The following is a 17,858-nucleotide window of genomic DNA, read 5'->3' on the forward strand; positions in this document are numbered from 1 at the left end:
GGACTGGGAGTGAGCTCACGTGTGTGGGTGTGTGTGTGTGTGTGTGTGCGCACGCGCGCATCGGGCGGAACTCCGCTGTGCGTGATACACAGAGCGTGACCATAACGTAGAGACCGAAATGTAGAGGCCGCCCCCCTAAAATAATGGCAGGGGAAACACTGGAGTTACAGTGGCAAGAGCAGGTGTAGAGTTACTGCAGATAGAGAAAATAAAAAGTTATAGCAGATGGAGGTGGAAAGTTTTAGAGTATTTTGCACTAGTGTTCTAAAAACACCATAAACTGTGCAGAGAAAGAGCTGTTTGTTGTTGTTGTTTTTTACAAATACACAGGAAGGAAAACCTTATGCCTTTGACAAAAATGCATATTCATAGATTCAACAGATCTAGAAAGAAAACCAAACAACCAATTATTTTTGATCCACAACCAATGCAGCAGTGTTGCTTGTGAACAACAGGATGCACTTTCACTGTGCTAGCAAAAGACTGATTGGAAACGACTCAACTGGCAGGTCTTGCTGGGTTACCATGACAACCTAAAAGCTCATGCACACAGACCTGAAATGCAGGTTCCAAAATTACTCTTCTTCACAACTTGGAGCAGAAAATGCCTCAATGTTCTGAGCAATGTCTCAAAGCTAAGAGGAAAAGACATTACGATAAGATCCATTATGACATTAAAAGCTTTTTACTCGACTTGGGAGTCTCTCTGCCTGCGTTTAGGCAAAATGATGTTTAAATGAATCCTCTGGTCCGGGATGTTACTCAGTGACCGATGGGATCTTCAGGGTGAAGTTCTTGGCCAGCAAAAACCATTATCTATCAGTGTCATGCAAAGTGCCATGCAGAGTCTTTACGTTCCTTCAATCTGAACTGATGGCTGCTGTTGGTTGGCTCCCTGTTGTCTGATTAAATCTGTGTAGCGATGAGTGCATATAGTGCCCCGTTTGAGCAAAATACATCATGGGATCTAAAGGTTTCATGCTGTGCATGTGCATTTTCAAATTTTTCCTGGGGGTTTCAAGCTGAAGACAGTGAAACGCTCTGAAATATCCTGCCCGCTGGACATAAAAATGAGAGATTAACTACACAGGAAAAAATAAACAAATAAAAATAAATCATGGATGGCACAAATATTTTATTTTGTTCCCTGAAGCAAAGTTATTTTAGTATCACTGAGATACCAATATAGCTTTAATATACTAATATACAGTAGTTTTCATTTATATATTATAGAATATATTATAGAAATAGTTTTTATATTTGTATTTTCCACTTTCATTTAAAAATTTTTTTTTGTTTTTTAATGTCTATATAGCTTTTATTAATTATTTTTATTTGCATTTTAGTTATTTTATATTTATTTAATTTTTATTTCAGTATTAGTTATTTTAATACATCAAGTTAAACTAATTGGAAACGTTGCTTAAAAATAAGTTCATTTAGGTTTTTAAGTTTGTTTTTTTTTAATTTCGGTTAATGTTTCTTTCAAGTAAATAACCTTCAATAAACCTTCCCTGAAGTTTGTTTATGTCTCTTTTGTAGGAAAACGGTATTGATGACTCATCCTGAACTACACAAATTTTTGTCCAATCAAATTCTCTCTAAAATGAGTAAGTCCCTTCTCCCAAAACCTCCTCCAACTTACTGGCAAGTTAAGAAAAAAAAATTAAATGTGGGGATGGAGTTTTGCACATTATAGACTGAACTCTTGTTTCAAGAGAGCAAGAAAAATCCTGTTTATATCCTATGTCTCCTTGAACGATTTATTGATCACCTTTGTCCTGTAAGCTTGTGTAATATAAGCAACTGCCAAGTCAATTTTCTCATAATCTGACCTAACAGTGCTTGAACGCGCACCTCACCGTTTTTCTGAAGACAAATCAGAGGGTTGATCAGCTTGAGCCCCAATGGAAACAAAAGCATGTTGCTCATGTTTAACAGAGGAACATGCTCAGTCTGACTCATGCAGATTAACCATTGTGCGAGATTGTGTGTGTGTGTGTGCACGCATCAAAGGGATGACAGATTCCCTCAGTGAGCTGAATATAGGATCAAAGCTTTACTATAATCACACAGTGAATAATAATGAGAAACTGATCTGCAGCGCGCACACGTGTGTACGCGCTGGCATCCTCCGGGGGTGTGCATGCAGCTTCCATATGGGAGCGTTACATAACCGACTCATCTTCACTACACAATAGTTTCATCTTATTAGTTTATTCCGGTCGTCACACCAGTCTCTCCCTCTCTCAGCAGGTGATCAATTGTGCATATGTTCGACAAACCCATGACTGAAATAATTCAGTCGAGTTTCACTGGAGAGCCAAACATGCTCAATGCAACTAGGACAGGAAATTAATGAATACTTCACACAGATAATGTGAACACGCACACAAACAGCTGCTCCAAATCACTAAGAAGAGCAACATAATGGGTCTGTTCAAAAAACTAGTGAGTTGCCTACAAAAGTGGCTGCCCTCTAATCCGAAACATTGAGAGATATGGAAGTCTCTACATAGGCAACTCTATATGGCACACTAAAGGCCCCGAAATACTTACAACAAATTTCTGCTTCGTTTTTTTCACACAGAGGAAAAAATAAACTGGAAATACCTGAGCAGTGGTATACTGTTAGCGAACACATCACTTTATACAACAGATGTTTTAAAGCCAGCAGCTTCCGCTTTACAGTATTAATTAAACATTAAAAAAAACGTTGCCAGTGTTGGTTTCAATTAGAATTACATATAGTGGTCGACCGATATTGGTTTTTTGACAGCCGATGCCGATATCTTGGAAAGCAGGGTGGCCGATGGCCGATATAATTTTATTTATTTTAATTCATATTTAAGAAATTTGAAATCATTTGAAAATTGATTAAAAAATAAATGTGTTAAATAAACATACTTATACTTTAGATGACAAAGTATTTTTCACAAATAAGTAAATATTTATTAAAAATATAATTAAAAAGGAAGTAAACACTGTAACCAACCGGGCACACGGTATTCTGGGAAGTTTGTGTGCATTGGAAATCAAATAAAGCCAAGGTAACACTCATTTTACATATAGCACACAGTGAAAATGACATGAATATGGCAGTGGGCAAATGCATAAAGTGCAGCATAATTTAAAATCACGAGTTTAAAGTTTGTTTTGCTGTTTGGTCCCTCTGTCACAGTTAATCTAATGCATGTAGTAGCCTCCGTGCCTCTGATAAGCACGTCATTTTAAGCTGGTGCACCGCTAGTGTAACTTTGTTTTCGTTTTGCGCAAGCTGCAACAGTTCCGTTCCGTGTAACAGAAACACTCGGTTTAGCGGAACCTTTACGATTAATTAACCGTGACATTTTAAAGCGCGGTTAATAGCTGCATCCCTAATGCGATATTTAAAAAAATGCCAAATATCGGCCGATATATCGGCCTTGGTGAAATATCGGTTGGCCACTATATTGGACACAATCAAGTCCCACCCTACATTATTTCCCACGAACTATTCAGTTTTATTCAGATATAAGTCACATTATGGTTGTTGCAGTTTCTGTTATGAAAATATTAAGAATGAGATGAAAGTTATTTTCCAGTAAGAAAGGGAGAGAGTGATATCGCTATAATTTCCAGCATCTTTTTGCACAGCTGCAATAACAGGCCACCCTGAGCTGGGCAGGACGGAGCAGGACTGGGTGAAGTCGGATGACACAAAAAGCCTTCAGGATTACACTGGGCCCCTGGGGGCCACCATGGCCTGTGATCTTCCTGCACGCATTAAGCCGGTCAAAGCAGCTGTCCTGAGGAAATACTGTGAGAATTCAAACATACACACAGAGGCTTTGAACTCGGCCTGTATGTTTCATCAAGTAATCAATACCTGAACCATAACAGACCCTAAACTCTAGTCTCATGTAGTCAGGTGTTTGAATGTCGGCACTGATCCAGCTTATTCCAGCCAAGATATGCCCTCTTAAGACAGGTGGTTGTCTAATGGACTTGTAGCCAAATGGCCTGTTTAAACCAAGATATCTGCAACTATAATGGCGTCAAGGCCAATGGACAATAACATTCTGTTTATTATAAGACCGCCGCAGATTTGTCATCTGCCACTTTAAATGCTTTAAGTCTTTAAAGTCGGTTGGATTCTGATTGGCTGCCAATATTTCTGTCATGTATCAGCTGAAAAAAAAATTCTGAAATTAATTCTTCCTTTCTCTTTCAGGATTTTGAAAACTATAGTTATTGTCCTTGATGTAAACAAGAATGTAAACTACCAAACATTTAGCTTTTTAGGGATACAGTGGTATTAAAATTCAGGCCAATACAAAAAGTATTATTACGTATTAAGTGATAACCAATAAGCAGGTGATTTAATTATAACATAATTAAAATTTGTCTAAATAAATTAAAAATACAAATAAAATCATGTTTTAAAAAGTGAATAAAAAATAAAAAAATAAAAAATAAAATAAATTATAAAAAGTGAATTTAAGCATTACAAAAAATGGATATTGATTTTGAGATTTGCTAAAGATTGAATTTAACAATATTATTAAAGGGGTCATATGATGCTATTTTAAAGATCATTATTTTGTGTATTTGGTGTAACAGAATATGTTGACATGATTTAATGTTCAAAACACACATTATTTTTCAAATACTGTACATTACTGTAGGTCCTCTATGCCCCGCCTCTCTCATTTGGGCGGCATTATGCTAATATTTCCACATAGTGACCTAGATATGTGGGGGCGTGTTAGAATGAGCCGTTTTAAGAGGGCGTGGTTGACTCTTAACTTTTATAAAGAATATCTCTTTGGATTTGAGACTTTAGTCTTTGCAACTTTACAGATCTTCTTTATGCACCAGGAGCTTGTAACACTCCAAAGAGAAAGGAAAACTTGAAATCGCATCATATGACCCCTTTAAATTCTTAATGTTTTTAAAGATTAACTTCAAGTGAGTGTTAGCTGATGACAAATGTGAAAATAATAAATGATCATAAATAATCAAACATCCTTTTTTACATAACATTTTCACTGGCAATAGAATTACAATTTGTCTACATAAAAAAAAAAAAAAAAACTAAAATCAGTCGTTTCAAAATGTGATTTTTGTAAATTAGTGAAAATGTGAATTACAAAAAAATACAATTTAACGTGAATAACAAATATATTTATAAAAATAAATACAATTTAGACATCACAAAAATGTACATTGATTTTGATAATTGCTAAAGGCTATATTTAACAATTTCATGAAATTATTAGAAATGATAGAGTGTTAGATGACAACAAATGTGAATATAAGGTAAATTACCATAAATATACAATGTTTAATAAAATAAAAATACAATGTTTTTTTCCCATAACATTTTATCAACAGATTCATCTAAAATTGATCAAATTTATCAAACTACAATATCAGATGTGCAGATGCCATAATGGTGCAGCAGTATCCCATTTAATGTTGTAGGCCTAGTTGTCTGAATATTTTCATGGTTTCCTTGGACAACTATATGTCAAGCCCCTCGAAGTGAGACAGACTGCTCTAATCCGAACCATAAACTCCCCCTCCTCCTCTCAAAGTCAGACGCTCAGAGATGCACACAGGAGCAACAGAACTATAATACAAAAGATGCTGCCTTACAAATATACAGAAAAGATGTGTGACATGCTGTTCTGTTTAAAGAACAACTGAAACATGATTCACACGCACACACAGATGTTTCGATACGTTTCGCTAACCTCTGTGTGAGTGTTGATAGCATGTTCTCATGCCATGGCACATTCCAACCGTGTCTAAGAGTAAACAGCAGCTACAGCGATAGAAACCAGAGGAATTCAGCGCTGTCACCCACTCGAGTATGTGTGCGAGAGGGGTCTTTGCAAGGGCATCATTTTATTTGCCGTAATTGGTTTTTAAGTGCCATTTTGCTGATTCGCTGAATGCTTTTAACCATTTCTCAACCATATGTTTGCGAGCCGAACTGATACAGATATTAGCTGTTCTTTGGGTTCAGTGTGTGTTTGTGCACTCACAGGATGTGGCTTTGGGAAAACAGATCTCATTTCTGCATTCCTCGGTCACCATAATGGCCTCACTATCGTCCAATCAGCATCCAGGACCAATTATGGCATTATGACCTCAAAATCTCCCTGGAGATAAACAAAAAAAGCAAGACAAAGACAAGCAAGTCCATATTTTCACATGTAGGGAAGTACCTCTGCTAGACACCTAAACAACACATGCACAATTCTATATAAGGTGCCTTCCTTTGGGCTGTGAGTCAGCACTGGGGCTTTATAAGGGAGCAGGACTAATATTTACAGTACAGCGAGGTCAGAGAATGTGTGTGTTTGTGCTACAACTGTTTATATGAGCACTCACACACACACCCATTAGAATAATCACTTCCTATGGGTTTAATAATTAGATAGGGTGGGGGTTCTGACATCACTTCCTGTTGGAGTGAGCGACAGGACGTCCCTGAGGGTTAAATGAGCCAGTATAATGAACAATCTTCAGAACACTAGCTGCTTAGAGCAGAGCTTTTTTAAAATGCATTAGTATGCCATGTTATTTTCTAGTGGTCAACCGATATTGGTTTTTTGACAGCCGATGCCGATATCTTGGCAAGCAGGGTGGCCGATGGCCGATATAATTTTATTTATTTTAATTGATATTTAAGAAATTTGAAATCATTTGAAAATGGATTAAAAAATTATTATGTTAAATCTGCATAAAGCGCAGCAAAATTTGAAATCACGAGTTTAAAGTTTTTCGATCGCGCGTCTCCAGTGAAGCTGAACTCTCCTCCTGTCCGTGTTCAATTCGCACGGATCGACTGTCACACAGAGAACACGCGATCATGCAGGATACAAATGCACACTTCACAAGATCTCACAGCTGGATCCGACTAAGTTTGCAAGGTTTGTGAAATTAAATGCTCATTAGTCATTCAAAGATTTGTTTAAATGATATAAATGCGTATTTGCTGAATGCTGACGGCAAACAAGAAAGTATTATAATGTGTGCCTTTCTATTACTAATAATATAAAAGCAATCGTTATAATACTTTTTGTATACATTTTAATTCCTTTAACTGTTCTATTTGATTATTAGACAGACGTCTATCCGTATTAGACAGAACAAGAGGGAGAATGTGAGCACTGTGTGCTCAGGCGCTGCCGTTCTCGGCGCAGTAAAAATAAAAATGTTGCGCTGTCAAAATAAAAGTCCTGCCTCGAACTAGACTTGTGCCGGTATTCGGTAATGCGATATAGCACGGTAATGAATACCGTGATATTACCGTATACCGTGATTAGGGATATGCCGGTATCAAATTTTCATGTTGCGATTAATTGATCATGCTTTTATCACGGTATGCGGTATTATCACGATATTGAAATTTAGTTTAAAAAAAAGTGCTGTCATAATACAGTATAACAGGTTTAATAACATTTTTCTTATAACAAAAATAACTGAACATTTAAATGCAATAAAGCAATACAGAAAAATGTATAAAGTTAAAAGTTTTACACAGATTAAAGTGCAAAAGATCATTACCGTGGTATATCGCATTACCGAATACCGGCACAAGTCTAACCGTGATAAAAGCATTAGCAATTAATCGCAACATGAGAATTTGATACCGGCATATCCCTACCTCGAACGCATCGGCCAAACAGAAAACCTTATTGGCCAATGCCGATAATTGAAAAATGCCAAATATCGGCCGATATATCGGTCGACCACTATTATTTTCACAATACCTCAATGTTTAATTTAACATGTTGCCTCAAATTATCATTTTGTTTTTCTCATTTTGTGTTAAAGTGTCCTAAAAAAGAGACTAGAAATGGAGGCTTAGCCTATCTCATGTACTGTACTTATATCTCAGGATACTGTATCTCATGTAGTGTGCTCTGTTGTATACTTTACATCATCTGGATAAATTATGCATACAGAACATTTGTATACATAGTACAAATACACAAAAAAAAACAAATAGTAATATGGTAGTGCGCTATTCCAAACAAAAAATGCCAAATTTCGTAAAACATGTACACTACGTATCCATCGGATTGCAAGAGCGCAAGCCTTCTTTAAATACTTAAAGGGGTAGTACACCCAAAAATGAAAATTCCAGTGTTTCCCATACATTGATTTATTTGTGGCGGCCAGCCACAATATCAAAACTGATTTAAAAAAAAGGTGGGTTATGAATGCGTAATAGGATTGACATATGAGCAGCGAACGAGTCAGAGCAGCGATCGCGGAAGAGAAAACACAGGCAGACAGTGCTGGAAGCAGCTAATGCTCATCAGAACACTTAATCAGTGGAAATTAATAGAAATGATGATTCTGTCTAAGCTTTGTTTTAAAACGAAAATGCACTAGTGTAAATGTAACCTAAAAGATGTGGTAACTGAAAACTGATTTGAACTTTATTAAAACTGTTTGCACTGATTTAATGTGTTGGTTACATTTTATTCCTTTGTGCTTTTTTGTTCTTTTGTGCAGTGGCTCAGGAGATCAGTCTTTGAGTCTGCAAAAACGTCAACAAGCTGACACATACACAGACAATGTTGCCCTTTCTTCTTTAAATGAGAATGATGTCGATCGCTACATTCTGGCATACACCACACCTATCAAGTAAGAGTATTGTTGGCGGTGGAAATGCAAGCCGGATCAGGGTTTACCGTCCCGAATCGTACTGTACTGTACTGAACCGTACCGCTCAGTGGAAAAGAGCCAATAGAGTATGGCATCCTTCATATCTCAGAAGAGTTTTTAGTTTTATCAGATTTATAAAAGACAGCTGTACCGCTTCTCTCTGAAAACAGACGAGCTGCTGGAGGCGTGCTGTTGGCGGAGCTAAAGAGTCACAAGCACGGCCAGCTTTTGCGTAGTGATGATCTGCAAGCTGTGATATCAACATAAAACGGGAACAAAAACTTTATTGACCTAAATTAACTATCAGCACTGCCGACGACTTCCGTAGCCCGAATGAAGCATGTTGATGGGCTGCTCTTGCTCTCACTCTGGTTGATGTGTGACGTCATACAGGGCCATACTCGAAAAAAACTTTCCAAAACTTATACTAACCATGAAAGAGTGTATTTTGCACAGAAATACTCCATCATACGTCCAACACGTTTTCTGAAACTTTGGCCATGTTTAGCATGAGAATCCAACTCTTTAACAGTGTAAATAAAGCCATCAACAGAGGCATGACAACACTGAATGCTCAAACCAATGACAATAAACTTAATCTAAGCAAATCTACAAATTAGAAAACAGTACTTTCCAATGCTTACCTGAAGAGTAAATCGGTCGTCTTTGCCTGTTTAATAACAACTTGGTATTAAACAGTCTAGGTCAAATCGGGAATAGAAACCCATTAAAAATACAATGCAAATACAGAAAAATTTGAATGAAAGGGAAAAAAGCTGGCCCTGAGAGTGTTTCGGCCTGAAAACCCTTTGGTCGGTTATGTATGAGTGTGTGAGTGTTAATGGGCAGGCAATTATGAAACCTTGATGGGAAACTTTAGAGTGAACGAGTGGCAGCACTACAGTTCTAAAATATCAGCATTAACACAATTTCAGCCTACACGGCTCTCAATGCCAACTTCCAACCACCTCCACTCTTTCTTTCTCACTGTCTGTCTCTCTTTCCTTTGGTGCCTCACTCTGTTATTCTGAACGCCCGTGGCCTGTATCTCTCTCTCTCTCACTCATGCTTGTTTGATAACATCTTATCTCACTTTTATCCTAAGGTGGTTCTGCAAAGATCTAAAGACCTTTTTTTTATTCCAGTAGATAGTTTGTTTGAAATCCAGTTCAGTCAACTTTACTTCCTGACCCTCATTCCAAGCCAAATGCAGTTCAGGGTGGCCAGAGTCTGGAAACTTATAAAAGTCTCTGAGTGCAGCCTGAGACGGCAGACAAGATTTTGGGAGCTGATATGGAACGGAGCAGGGGGTGGGGCTAATGTGGGGCCTAGAATGTGGGCGGAGTGGCCAAGACCTCTGCACGGGAAGGACCCACGTGAGAATCGAGCCAATTCCAGCAAATACCTATTCAATGACAGCAAGAACAAAACATCTCCATGACAATTAGGGAAAAGCAGGGCAGCTCGTCTGGAGGAAACATGTTTTTGATATCAGGATTTCCAAAGGGACCATTTAAAGAGAAGCACGCTGTCATCACGATGGCGAAGACGTCTTGACGATGACATCATGTATGATATCACCCTCTACTATTAAGCCTAATATTCTCACTGTGGATTAACAGATCATAAAACACGCCAGTAAATCACATTTAGGTCCTGAGGTGCTACGACAGGCAGATGGTGCACATTATCCACTGAAAGACACACACACACACACACGTAAACAGATCCTGGATCAGTGCATAAAAGACTCTCGCTTGACTCAGAGTTTCAAGTCAACATCAAATGAAAATGCATCATAAGAGTTCAGAAAGGTTTTTTGGAGATGGTTTTCGCAGACCCTGCCAGGATTAGCTGCACTTCATTCAGTGTAGCCTTGAGCTAACTGGCACCTTGTTGCTATGGGAACTGCTGATGCTATTGTCATGATGTCATTTTGACTGAAACTCAAAGTTCTATGATATATATCCTATCAACACTGTGGAACTGATCATGAACCTGAATCCCAATTCACATACTTCGACATACTACGGATGTGAATGAGTAATCGACTATTAAAACACCATTCGAACTGCAAAAATTGATTTTCCTTGGCACCTCTGCCTGCCGCAGGCAACAATGACATGTGCTTTTCTTACTGAAACCCTCCCTAGATCTAGCTCTTACAACTGAATACATTGAATGGCACCCAATTGTGTTACTGAGGAGATGCAATGTTCTTCCAAGTGGCAGTATTTCAATTTTCATTGGTATATTTATTTTTTATTGGAGTCCTGCATCCACAGGATGAAATTAATACCTGTTACAAGCCCAAAGCGTGTACTTTTTTTAACAGTCGTGGGTATTTTTGCTCATCTACCCATCTTGGATTGACATTTAACAAGAAATGCCACTGCTTAGATGTGCACCTAAAGAACTACATCAAAATCAAAGATGTCAATGTACATGATTGGCTGTTTGTTCGAGAAAGACTCTGTAGACCTTAGTCAGGGTAAAGCCATATTTAATTTTTGACAGGAATGAAAACAAGGTTGTGAAGGATAGAAGTACAGTGCGTTCAATGGATTTTACTGTTAACAACATACTGATTGTTCAGTTGACAAAAAATCTTTCCAAAAATTTTTTAAGTAGCCTAGACAAAAACTCCATAAAACAGTTTTGAAATTGGCGAGTTGTGAAAATGAAGTGATTTAGGACTTTTATACAGTGCGTGCCATTGGGACTGTGCCTCACAGCCTGTGTTTCATTTGCATTAAATTCAATATGGCGTCTAACCTGACTAAGGTCTATAGAAAGATATATACAACTCTATAAATGCAGGGGCTTTGACATATTAGTTTTATTAAATATGCTCGTTCTGTGCGCGCGAGAACTGTTTACTCCCGCTGACATTCCCACGTGGATATTTCACAGACAAAGACAGGGCTCGACAGTGCGGGCGCTTCAGTCACATTTTTGACTAAAAATAGATGTGTGCAAACTAGGGTTGGGCAAAAAAATAGATTTTTAGATTAATCGTTTTTTTTAAATGACGTCGATTCAATATCGATTCTCAAAAGCCGCAAATCAATCTTTTCCGGTATTTATTTCAGCACACATTTAGAACAAGATCTGATTAACGTGAATCTTATCATTAGTCTTCTGGTCTTCTCCACCAGATGTCACCCTTATTTACCTTGCGCGATGTTACAACAGAAAGCCTGTCATTCATTCAGAGCTTATCATGGCCATACGCGTGATTCGCAATGCTCAGGAGAAATGCTATAGTAATACTATAAATCTGCGGAGGCATTTGAATTCACGCATAAGGTGCCATGATTTCCACAATGAATGAATGGCAGGGCGCACTGTTTTGTTTACTACACACTAGGCATGGGCCGGTATGAGATTCTGACGGTATGATAACCTTAGAAAAAAAATATCACGGTTTCACGTAGGGCTGGACGATATGGCCAAAATTGATATCACGATATATTTCTTAATTTCGGTCGATACGATATAATTCCGATATCGATATGAACACTATTTATCTGAAATAGAAATCTTTTGTAACATTATAAATGCCTTTATCATCACTTTTGATCAATTTTAAGCATCCTTGCTAAATAAAAGTATTAATCTCTATAATTTCTTTCCCCAAAAAATAATAAAAATTATACTGAATGGAATAGTGTATAATGTTACAAAAGCTTTTTATTTCAGATAAATGCTGATCTTTAGATCTTTCTATTCATCAAAGAATCCTGAAAAAAAATGTACTCAACTGTTTTAAATACTGATAATCAGCAAATCAGCATATTAGAATGATTTCTGAAGGATCATGTGACACTGAAGACTGGAGTAATGATGCTGAAAATTTACCTATGTATGATCACAGGAATAAATTACATTTTAAAATCTATTCAAATAGAAAGCAATTTTAAATAGTAAAAATATTTCAACATTTTACTGTTTTTGCTGTACTTTGGATCAAATAAATGCAGCCTTGGTGAGCAGAAGTGAATTCTTAAAAAAACAAACAAAAAAAACATTAAAAATATTACTGAGTAAACTATTGTAGTTTCTGGCTGGGATGCTTCCCCATATGAAGAAAAGTCAAAGAACATTATTTCTAGTGGCATTTTTCAAATATCGGCATTGGCCGATAAGTTTTCCTGTTTGGTCGATGCATTCGATGCGGGACTTTTATTTTGACGGCGCGCCAGACTTTTATTTTGAGAGCGCCAGCGCCTGAACACACAGTGCTCACATTCTCCTCTTGTTCGCTGTTGTCGTTAAAAGTTCTGTCTAAATACGGATAGAAGTCTGTCTAATTATCAGATAGAACAGTTAAACAAAGGAATTAAAATGTATACAAAAAGCCTTATAACGATTGCTTTTATATTATTTGTAATAGAAAGGCAAACATTATAATACTTTCTTGTTTGCCATCAGCATTCAGCAAATACTCATTTATATAATTTAAACAAATCTTTGAATGTCTAATAAACATCCAATTTCAAAAACCTTGCAAACTTAGTCGGATCCAGTTGTGAGATCTTGTGAAGTGTGCATGTGTGAAATTATGCTGTGCTTTATGCATTTGCTCACTGTCATATTCATGTCTTTTTCACTGTGTGCTGTATGTAAAATGAGTGTTACCATGGCTTTATTTGAAAAAATATAATTAATGCACACAAACTTCCCAGAACACGAAGTGCCCTGTTGGTTACAGTGTTTACTTCCTTTTTAATTATATTTTTATTCAATATTTATTTATTTGTGAAAAATACTTTGTCATCTAAATTATAATTAATAATAAATAAAATAATTATTTTTTAATCAATTTTCAAATGATTTCAAATTTCTTAAATATTAATTAAAATAAATAAAATTATATCGGCTTTATATCGGCCACCCTGCTTTCCAAGATATCGGCATCGGCTGTCAAAAAAACAATATCGGTCGACCACTAATTATTTCACACATATTATTCAATATATAGCCTAGATTTTACTAGTATCAGTAAAATCTGTGTCCCATTCACTGAGAGAGACGCTATATGACAAAGCAGGGAAAACTGTCATTTTTGAGTGAACTATCTTTTTTATACTGATTTGTTGTTCAGGCATTCTAGTAACTTTTTTTATTACTTTTGATTGTAATGATTTGAAAAATAACAGTGTTTCTCTGTAGAACATTTAGTGCTTTCATTGTAATAGTCTAGGAAAAATCTGTAAAATAAGGGTTTTACACTGTAAAAAAAGTCCCGTAAAAAAATGGTAAATGACTGGCAGCTATGGCTGCCAAACAAAAACCGTAAAATTAAAGTAAAATATCATAATTGAAGCAAGGAAAAATCTGTAAAATAATTTTTTTCCCCCTGTAAAACCTTTAATGAAAATTTCTGTAAAATTATTGTTTTTTGCACTTTATTTCAATTAAGATATTTTACTTAAATTTTACGGTTTTTGTTTGGCAGCTGTAGCTGCCAGTCATTTACGAGTTTTTTTTTTTTTTTTACAGTGTGCACAATAAAGCTTCATTAAACTTAAACTTGCGAGAGAGTCAACCCGCTCTGGGTGTGTTTGGGCACAGGGCTAGTAGAGGTGTATATTTAAACCTGTCTGGCTGAAACTAGAGATTATGTGCGTCTCATACCAAACACCTGAGGCAAAAAGCTCCCACAGTTCTCTGACTATCTGTCCGACTCATGCCAGCTGCAGACTCGTCACACAACAAACATCTTCTTTGTCATCAAGTGTGTCACACACACCACCTGTTATTTTACAAATGCACTAATGCCATTTTCACATGTAACTGCAACAGGTATTTGTGTGTTGGCATTTTGTTTGTGTACCAGAATGCATGTGTTTATATGATAGCACTGATATGTTTGCCTTGCATTTCTGTAATGACTCTCACACATCAAACTGACAGTGATTAAACTGTCAATTTACTTTGCTGTTGGTTTCTAGTAAGGGTTTCTTCTTGACCATCAAATCCACTTCCATTTGACATCAGTGCACTGTCATTGTCAATGTGAATGCCACTCACGGGTTGGGTTAAATTAGCCAGAGTAGAGATGAAGGGATGACTGTGTCTTGTTAATCCAATCTGATCTTTGCTCAACACCCTGTCCTCAGTCAGGTCCTGATCTGATTCAGTGTCCTCACTCTGAGAACATAATCACATACACACACGCTCCTCCCCAGGGTGCCCATCACACCTGTTTCCTAGAGCTCAAATCCTTCCCTAACTGAATCACAACCCTCTGACAACTATTCACCAAAACACAAAACTCCACTTAAAGCCTGTGGATCGACTCTAGAAAATCTCACGAAAAGAAAACAAGCTTCTTAATTTGATGTTTCTATAAGCTCTGCCACCGCCTCACAAAAATTCACCATGGTAACCACAGTTTCCATTAAACTACTAAAGAGATTGTTAAAGGAGAAGGCTAGTTCACCAAAAAATGAAAATTTGCTTAAAATGTATTCACCTTCAGGCCATTCGAGATGTAAATGAGTCTGTTACTCCATCAGATTTGGAGAAATGTAGCATTACATCACTTGCTCACCAATGGATCCTCTGCAGTGAATGGGTGCCGTCAGAATGAGAGTCCAAACAGCTGATAAACATCACAATAATGTAAGTAATCCAAAAGCTGCATCTTTGTAACAAACAAATCCATCAAGACGGTTTTAACTTCAAACTGTCGCTTCTGGCTAAAATACGAGTTCTCTATGCATAATATTGCTTTCCGCAATGAAAAAGTTCTCATCTGAATCAGGAGAGAAATATGCACAGATCAATCGCTGTTTACAAGTGAAAACGGTCTAAAACAGTTCCAAACAAATATGCCTGTGGATTTTGATGTAAGAGGACAACAGAGGATGGACTTATTCACTGAAGGAAGTGTTATTATGGATTATGGACTGGGATTTTGGCCAGAAGCAAAAGTTTAAATGCTGTGATGGGTTTTGTTTCTTACAAACATGTAGCTTTTTTTACTTTACAATGCATTAATTGATGGACTGGAGTGGTGTGGATTATTGTGATGTTTTTATCAGCTGTTTGGACTCTCATTCTGACGGCACCCATTCACTGCAGAGGATCCATTGGTGAGCAAGTGATGTAATGCTACATTTCTCCAAATCTGTTCAGATGAAGAAACAAAATCATATACATCTTGGATGGGCCGAGGGTGAGCAAAATGTCAGCAAATTTTCATTTTTGGGTGAACAATTCCTTCAAAACTTTGGCAACTAGCTATAAGCAAAAATATCTGATAACCAAGGAGGCCAATAATCAATAATATGTTATGTCACACACACATACAATAGTAAATAATTAAAAAAAATGATAAAATTAAAATAAATATTTGACACAACATTAATTCAAAATTCACTCAAAAATAACTGAAAATATGCACATAACATTAACTCAATAATGACACCCCTATGATTCAAGCCTATCAAGGCTCACTGCCTTTTCACTGCCAGTGCCCTCTGGATACCAATATTGCAATTCCTGTTTATCATATGTCATAAGCACTGAAAAATGGCATTATGCATGTATGGTTATTAATAACAACATAAATTATACAAGCATAATGTGTGAGCTCAAACTGATATTCTTCTCTATAAACTATTTGGCAGTGAATATAAAAATGCCAAATCATCCGATCCATATTAATGACAACTGAGAAGACATTTCTGAAATATATTTTCTTTACAGTTTCTCAAGTGAAAGCCGATATGAAAACTGACCTCTCTCTCTCGTGTGCACACACACACACACACACACACACACACACACACAACAGCATCCTGACAGAAACACTGAGGAATTCTCCAGAACCGGCGTCAGGTCTAACGTTACTCAGGTTTTCCTTCACGGACTTTCCAGAGAAAATAACACGTTATCTCCCCGCTGAATGATTTGGCGTAAATGACACTTTATCCTTTCCACAGTGTTTACTCCTGAAGCTGTTCCGCACCACAATCAGAAATACACCGCGTACTGACGCTCCGAAACGCGTTCTGGTTCAGTTTAACCGTTTAACCACCACAGGACAGACGTTTTATGGCCCTTCTCAAATATTTAACTCCTTAAACTGACAATAAACTGGTTTAAAAACCACAGCTGAGCGTCGCCGTCACGAGTCCCTCGCGTTTCTCCGGTTTATATGCTCCATTCGCACGCGTTGATGCGTCTCGCGGAGCGCCGCGTGGATCTTTCTGTGAAACTCCGTACGAACTTTCTGCGCTTACCTTCAGCGAACAACAACGCTCTCCTCACGAACCCGTGTGCGCCATCATAATCCAGATATCGCGGAAGTGTCGTTAAAATGAACGCGGGCTCTGATGGATATTTTGATCGGGAGAAATGTGTGATCACACGTCCGCGATCCGCCGCTCCGCTAACGGCTCGAAGCCTACTGCACGGGGACGCGCAGAGGGCCGGGCGCTGTGGACGCGCATTTCGTGTTGGAATGTCGGAAACGCGCTTTGCTCCCAGCCAGTTTTGCTGGGGGTTTTTTTTTCGGACATTGATAATCATGATTAAAATTAAATCATTTTTTTATTGTATATATATATTTTGTAATATAATACGGTTTTAAAATTAAAACCGTATTATATTTTGAGGCGAACTTTAGTTTGAAATGGCAAATGCATCGCATTATTGAGAGATTTGCAGTATTTCATTCAGAATAATTTTTTATAACATTTAATACAAGGTACGTGCTAGTGAAAGTAAAGCATTTAACGTGTTAATACAGGCCCAGTTTTGCATAAAATGTGGTTCATATCTGTGTTGTCAGAAAGTTCAGTTTGTCGCGATGAGACGTCACGAATCACGATCTTAACCCCGCCCACAAGTGACATTTTCATACCTCTCCACTCAATCTCAGGGGCCACAAAGCAGACCAACCTCTTAATTTATACAGTATATAGGCCTACATATATAGTACATTTTCCATTTAAATTCATTTTCCATTAAAATTTTCTAAATTTTAAATTCTTGCATGTTTTTATCATTACAATGGACAAATTAACTGTACATAACTGTACATTCTTTACAAATGAACACAATTGTGATGAATTTTGAAGCCAAAAGTAAAAAGCTAAACATAGGCTATAAATGAACTACACAACATTAAATTCAGTGTCACCACCATTAAGCTTCCAACGACTCTTTCTGTC

The 17,858-nt window shown here is 37.2% G+C and overlaps 1 protein-coding gene across 2 annotated transcripts in view; it reads right to left on the bottom strand.

Moving 5' to 3' along the window:
- LOC107740897 (pseudopodium-enriched atypical kinase 1-like) overlaps positions 1–17,080 on the bottom strand; it is a 45,729-nt gene extending 28,649 nt beyond the window's left edge. The window contains exon 1 of one of the 2 annotated variants that reach the window (XM_016553439.1): positions 16,926–17,080. The gene's annotated coding sequence lies outside the window, so the exon portion shown is untranslated. Of the gene's footprint in view, positions 1–6,032; positions 6,272–16,925 lie in introns of those variants that run through there. The other variant, XM_016553440.1, reaches the window with a different exon arrangement.
- Between the last annotated feature and the right edge of the window lie 778 nt (positions 17,081–17,858).

Source organism: Sinocyclocheilus rhinocerous, unplaced genomic scaffold (assembly GCF_001515625.1).
Source record: "Sinocyclocheilus rhinocerous isolate Xijiao unplaced genomic scaffold, SAMN03320098_v1.1 scaffold1668, whole genome shotgun sequence".
Classification (NCBI taxonomy): domain Eukaryota; kingdom Metazoa; phylum Chordata; class Actinopteri; order Cypriniformes; family Cyprinidae; genus Sinocyclocheilus; species Sinocyclocheilus rhinocerous.